This window comes from Panicum virgatum, chromosome 8K, assembly GCF_016808335.1.
Source record: "Panicum virgatum strain AP13 chromosome 8K, P.virgatum_v5, whole genome shotgun sequence".
NCBI classification, from domain to species: Eukaryota; Viridiplantae; Streptophyta; class Magnoliopsida; order Poales; family Poaceae; genus Panicum; species Panicum virgatum.
This window is the reverse complement of record NC_053143.1, coordinates 46,341,714-46,348,934: the sequence shown is the minus strand read 5'-3', so window position 1 is coordinate 46,348,934 and position 7,221 is coordinate 46,341,714. Positions and strand designations below refer to the sequence as shown.

Below are 7,221 nucleotides of genomic sequence, written 5' to 3'. Positions count from 1 at the left end.
CAAATTTGAATTCAAAACCCGCAGTTATACCGGTTTCGAACGGCTAACCGGCCGGTTAGACCGGTTTACCGGTCCGGTTTGACCGGTTACCGGTCGGTTTGACTGGTAACCGGTCGGTTTGACTGGTACCCCGCTAAATTCAATTTTTTTTCTTTTTTTTGTTTAAATTCAAACATCCGCAAAGTATACTAAATGAATGTTTGTATAACATGTTTTAGCCTAAATGAACCCTCCAACCCTTTTTTTACTACTTTTACATTGTATTTGTATACTTTTGTATGCACGTTTTTTTTGTTTAACTTCAAATGCTCGCAAAGTATACTAAATGAACGAATATTTAAAAAATTTGACATCATTAGATTCGTCGCAACTTGAAGTATTTTTAAGATTTTTTTGGGATTTTTCCATTTTTTAGAATTCAAATTTAAAATTTGAATTTGGGCCGGTTTAAAACCGGCCGGAACCGGAACCGGTCCGGGCCGGTTAGACCGGTAACCGCGGTAACCGGACCGGTTCCGGCCGGTTTGGTGAACCCTGGTCATCACCAGGTAGCTCCGAGTGGAACAAGATCAGCCATATCGGAAAACACAATATTGGCTTATTGGAAGGTTGAGATGCAATCTCGCAGGAATATTAAGATGAAGTTCGAGTACTGCATGGCTGGATAGAAATTAATTCATGCATTCCTTCAGGTAATTTGCATTCTTTCCATATGGCCAACGTTGATTTTAAATTACTAACTGTTAATTTTGCTTGTATCATATCAAAGTAATGTCCATGCATCAATCACTGATGTGATACATATGTCTGTGCCATCACAGGGAGAAAAGCTATGATTCCACCGGACATCATACTCTGCTGATGAAACAGAGTCGTGCTGATATGAAAATTATCCATGCATTCCTTCAGGTAATTAATTTGCATTCTTTCTCTGTCACATACAAAAGTTGTTTTCCAGATTGCTTAATTGATTGATGCTTGTACTCACATATATTCTATATGAAGCCACGGTAATCTCCATGCATCGATAATTGATAACATTGTATTTGCGTGATCAGCGAGGAGGTATGCTTCCGGAAGCACACCGAGGCACACCCGGGCATTGCATTGTTCAGTGAAACAGAGTCCTGATGCAGCCAAGACACACCAAGACACATCCTGCAACGGGATGGAAATAAATGCAACCATCGTTTCTCATAGAATTAATTATAATAATAAGATTCTAGTCGCATGTATGTATATTTTTTTGCCCTTCTTGTTTAATTTCCTAGTACTGATCCGGCTGAGAGTTGAGGAGTCTGATTTCCCTCATTATAGTTGGGGTTATTCTACAAGAGTCAATAAAAGTACAGCTACTTGTTGCCAATCAAGCCAAGTATGATTATTTTATATAATTTAGTACAGTATGATGATTTGGGGTGAGGAGATTGCCCTGTGCCAGCAGGCGTGCAGAGGACATCTGGTGATGGCCTAGTTTTTTTTAACATTATTCGGTAATGCTAGGATCAGACGTCCCATGGATCGGACGCCGTCCCCACCGTTCCATTACTCTTCCTCCCGTTCTTCTGGGACCAGGCGGTAGCGAGCGGCACAGAAGGTTGGAGGCGGCGACGTCCGAAAACGGTGGCGAGCCCTCCGCAGCGGTGGGGCCTGAGACCGGCGGCGAGCCCTCCGCGGCGGCGCCCTCCGGCCTCCCACGACGCCACCAGCCCCTCGACGAGGGGACTCCTCCTGGCCACACGGGCGGTGGCGTGCGAGGGGTGGGTGCATGAGCTCCAGCCTCCATGGGCGGCTTCCCCGCGCAGGGGTAAGCCGCACCGGCCGCTGGAGGAGCTCCGGCCGGCAGCCATGGCAGCCACCTCCTGGAGGTTGAAGAAGAGCGAAGGTTGTGGAGAACACCGGATGGTCATATTGCAATAGGTATTTTATGATGTTGCAGTAGAGACTTCTGGAATATTGCATGTGCTTTATGTAGATGTTACAAAAGTAGATCTAGACATTGCATTGTCGAATTTGTTGCAAGTTTTTTATCTGGATGTTGCGTCTTCAATGAGAGATTTAGTTGTTCCATGCAATATGAAACAGATGTTGCAGCGGGTTTTTTTTCTCATCATCAACGATGGATAACAACTTTTTTTAATATTTTTTTGATGTTGCAAACGATGGTTTTTTATGTTGCAGATATTTTTTTTCTATGTTGCAGCCGTCATTATTTAATGTTGCGTTGCACCAATAGAGTGTCCGATGGATCGGAAGTCATCACTAGGTAGCTCCGAGTGGAACAAGACCAGCCATATCGGAAAACACAATATTGGTTTATTGGATGGTTGAGATGCAATCTCGCCGGAATATTCAGATGAAGTTCGAGTACTGCATGGCTGGATAGAAATTAATTCATGCATTCCTTCAGGTAATTTGCATTCTTTCCATATGGCCAACGTTGATTTTAAATTACTAACTGTTAATCGCTTGTATCATATCAAAGAAGTGTCCATGCATCAATCTCTGATGTGATACATATGTTGTGCCATCACAGGGAGAAAAGCTATGATTCCACCGGACACAGTGACCCGGACATCATACTCTGGTGATGAAACAGAGTCGTGCTAATATGGTCTGCGCTCAGGCATGCACGGTTTGATCAAAAGTTATCCATGCATTCCATCAGGTAATTAATTTGCATATAAAAGTTGTTTTCCAGATTGATTAATTGATGCTTGTACTCACATACATTCCATAATGAAACCACGGTAATCTCCAAGCGTCAATAATTTATAACATACTGTATTTGCGTGATCAGCGAGGAGGACAGCTTCCGGAACCACACCAAGACACACCGGGGCATTGTATTATTCAGTGAAACAGAGTCCTGGTTCCGCTGCCATTGCCTGCTCATCCTTCAACAGGACGGACACAAATGCAACCATTGTTTCTCGTAGGACAAGTAAGCGTGGGTAGCTGGCCTTTTACTAATTTTTATATTTTCCAGATAGTGTTTTTGTGATTCTTTTTTCCAAATAGTTCAAACCGTGTGTCATCTACATTTTCTACATCAGTCATATTTTGTGAATTTTTTGGAACATGAATTTAGGAGAAAAATGGAATATCTTATTGTGAACTTATATTTTTATTTTATTCACGCCTCATGCTTATGTTACATTGAAATAATTTTGTTATAAGTATTTTTAAAATTTTTGATTGGCGATGCGTAACATCCAAAATAAATTGATTTCAGTTGAATCAAAAATGATTTTATTTGCAAAATGATTTTTTGCTTTTTGTTAAAAGAAAGAAAAAGATTTCTCTCTTTCCCTTAATCCGGCCCAAACCTCTCTCTTTCTTTCCCTCTCCCTCCCGCCTTTCTTTCCTATGCGGCCCCATCTCCCACTCGACCAGCTCTCACCCTGGCCCGATCCGCCTCTCCCTCCCTCCCTCTCTCTCTCTGCCATCCGGGCCCTGCCCGTCAGCTCCTCCCCCTCTGAATGGAATTGGGTGCTCGTAGCCTAAGAGGGGGTGAGGGTGAATTAGGCAACTAAAAACCTTAACCTAAGGCTACAACTAGTTTGCACATAAATTTAAACTATTTAATGCTATCTAGATATCCAATAAGTTTTGCAACCTATAGCTAACCCTAGCAAGATATTACTCTAAGAAAGTAGAGACACTTAAGTTGCAAGTATGAAATGCGGAAACATAAATGTTGAATAACACAATCAAGAGTATCGCTTCTCGGCCACCAAGTCTCTTCCCGGGACACCTTGACTTACCACCAAGGCTTGCACCAAGTTTCTAGTCACCTTGGGCACGCTTTCCACTAAGAAGCTTCTCCATAAAGGATGGAGGTCTCCATGTCTATCACAAAAAGCCGTCAATGCCACTCCACACCAAGCCGAAGGGTTGATAACTTGCCGGTGAGCCACCAAGACTCCAAAGAGGCCGGTGCACCAAGATACACGTGTGGTTCACTCTAGAACTAGCACACAAGGCTCAACACCTTGCTCTCACACTCTCTCAAGAGCTAATCCTAGCACTAACACTCACAAAGCTTGTGCTAAAATCTAAAGATGTGTTCACTAAGCACTTGGTTGGCTCGAAGGTGTTCTCTGATATATATGGGACTTCTCTTAACTCCAACAACCCCAAAATGGCCGGGGTAAGGCATATATATAGTCCTCCAACTCAATAGAGCCGTTACTAGCCATTGAGAACTTTATGTACGTAGCGTCGGTTCAACCGGTGGCATAGCTGCGGTTCAACCTGTCACACTGAGCTCTGAAGTAGCCGTTGGGCTTCTGACAATCACCTTCTGCTGACGTGCCAACCGTTGATTTAATCGACCTTTGGGTAGCGGTTTAACCGGTCACTATAGGGCTGTCTGATTGCCGTTGAACTTGTTTTCATCTACTGATGTCATTGCACGGACGCCTTGTACCAACGCACCGTCGGTTTAAACAGTGTTGAAGACTTTGCTCCTAGTTGCTTGACAAGCTCTATGGATAATACTAAGGTCAATGCACCGACACCTTTTAATGCATTGTCGGTTTAAATGGTGCTTAAAGGAGTTTCTTCACTTGGTCTTCATATACTCTATCCATTGCACCAACACTCTCAAATCTAAGGCCGTCGGTTTAACCGGTGCAACCATTCCTGCTGACCCTTGTCCAATTCGTCGCGGCAATCATTTGAACACCTCAAAATCTCTGCTTTTTCACTATGTTTTGGGCATCTTGACGGTGAGCCACCAAGACTCCAAGGAGGCCGGCGCACCTAGATACACGTGTGGTTCACTCTAGAACCAGCACACAAGGCTCAACACCTTGCTCTCTCACTCTCTCAAGAGCTAATCCTAGCACTAACACTCACAAAGCTTGTGCTAAAACCTAAAATTTGGTTGGCTTCTGACAATCGCCTTCTGCTGATGTGCCAATCGTTGGTTTAGCCGACCCTTAGGTAGCGGTTTAACCGGTCACTATGGGGCTGCCTGATTGCCGTTGAACTTATTTTCATCTACTGATGTCATTGCACCAACTGTTGTCGGTCAAAACCCACCGGCGAGTAGCGACAGGCAACACGAAGAGCCGGGAGGCTGCCGGGGCGCTGGCTGGCACTGGTCCCTCGGTCAACGGCCCAGATCCTGGCACACGCCGACGCTACCGGAGATGCAGGGCGTGCCACATGACCTATATCCGATCAGGAAGGTGCGAACGTGCTTTCGACGATATGCCTGCATGCACAAACACGTGTAAATATTAGTCCGAGCCGTGGTCGGCTCCCCGGGACGATTCTTGCATCGGCTTTTAAAGAGCCGGTCGAGTCCTGGTGTCATATCAGATCTATATATCCAGATATTGACAGTTAAAACAGATAACAATAAAACTTGCTTTAATTAAATCTAGTTGGTCCAATCCACGACGGTTAAAGCTTTCACTACTAGATCGGATCATCCTACACATAATTGGGCCTAACGAGCATGATAGATGGCTAAACCCTAACCAGAATGGAGGCCTAAGAACTAGCAAGAGCCGATTCCCGGAACAATCCCCATTAAGGACAAAACAAAGCATCTGACATACCGCCAGAACATTCAATCCGTTTGTAAGGCCTAATCTAGTAGATATTGAGCCAATTCTCATGGAACAAGAACAAACCGTAACAGATCGGATCTACTAAACGAAACAAAGCAAGGTATTATCTCCGCATGACTAACTCTATATAACAAGGATTAGCATAAGATTGGAACATGATGTTCACAGATGATAAACAAGTAAGCGCATAATGAATCTACTAAAACATGTTGCGAAACATCAGGATAACTAGCATTACTCGCCATCAAAAACGCTTCAACACGAGTAATACCAAGGTAGAAGCAAGAACAATGGCGCCCTAATCACGAGGGGCAATCAGGGCAGCATGGCACTTACTTGGATGAAACCCTAGAATTAGGGGCAGCGGTGCGCCAAGATGTTGTTGCAAAACGTGATGACGTTCTCTTCTTTACGAATGTCATAGGGTACATATTTATAGTCCGGAGACTTGGAAAACAATCTAAACTAGCGTGTCCATATTGGACTCTATCTCTAACCCAAACTGAACTAAACCTAAAGGTACATGGCCCAGATGGCCCAAACGGCCACGCAGGAGCCGATTCGTAAGCCTCTTTTAATTTATGCATTAAGCCCAACTCACTCGCGGCCCATTAATTAACCCTGTTAATTTATGGCGATAACACATGCCCCCTGGTTTTGGCAATGATAGTTCCAAAACCATTCCGTTGCTTCACCTTCCTGTTGATGCTCATTAAAACGCACTACAACCACCATGGAAGACACAACGTCTCTGCAGCTGGCTCCTCGTAGATCGCGAAAGTGTCGATCCATCTTCCATTTTTTCCCCTATTTAATCTTACCCCAAATCGACTCCTTTCACCGCAAACTCATCTTCCTCCCTCAGCCAAACAGCACAGAGCACCCAAACCTCCTGTAGCCATGGCGATCTCTTCCTCCTCCGGCTCCAACTCCATCAGCTCCTCTTTCTCCCCCTCTTCAAGCACTTCTGTTTACTCCCTCGACTCCATCCCCGAAAGCCGAGAGCCGACGCCGGAATATGACCTGACGTCGGCGCACGAGGCGCTTGCTCCTCGGCATTGGGATGCAAAGGAGTTCGACTTTGGGGTCATCTTCGAGGACGACGAGCCCAAGACCGACGGCGAGGACCTCCAGCTTCTGTTCCAGGAGGGGCTGGAGAGCGACAGCGACGACGGCTTCTCTTGGGATGGAGCCGATTCCTCCTCGGAAGAGGAGATCGGCTCCTCCTCCAGCGGCGATGACCCAATGGCTGGAAACGCCTTCCGGTTCCTCGGGTCCTCCGAGGAGGACAGCGAGGAGGAGAGCGACGGGAGCGGCAGCTACACCAGCGATGACGATGCCAGCGGCAGCAGCAGCGCCAACGAGAGCAGCGGGAGCGACGACGACGGCGATGGCGGGGATGTGCCGGCGAGAAGCCCCAAGCGCCATAGTTACCTAGGTACCTACGAGCGGTAGATGTAGGTAGTACTGTAGGAGTAATACTGTAGAGCAGAAGGATTCGTCCTTTGTCAAATCGGCTCTTCCGCTTGTAAGACTCAATCTTTAATGAAGTCTCTTATCTTTTAACTGTTTGCTCGGATCACTCTCCAAAAGCCGATGGCACCGCATCGGGCTTTACTAATATCCAAGAGCCGAC

The 7,221-nt window shown here is 45.6% G+C and overlaps 1 long non-coding RNA gene across 1 annotated transcript; it reads left to right on the top strand.

The window, feature by feature from the left end:
* Positions 1 to 543: 543 nt before the first annotated feature.
* On the top strand, positions 544 to 920 carry LOC120644889. Its single transcript, XR_005663974.1, has 2 exons — positions 544 to 692; positions 822 to 920. It is a non-coding gene; the product is annotated as an uncharacterized LOC120644889 (long non-coding RNA).
* The last annotated feature ends 6,301 nt before the right edge of the window (positions 921 to 7,221 follow it).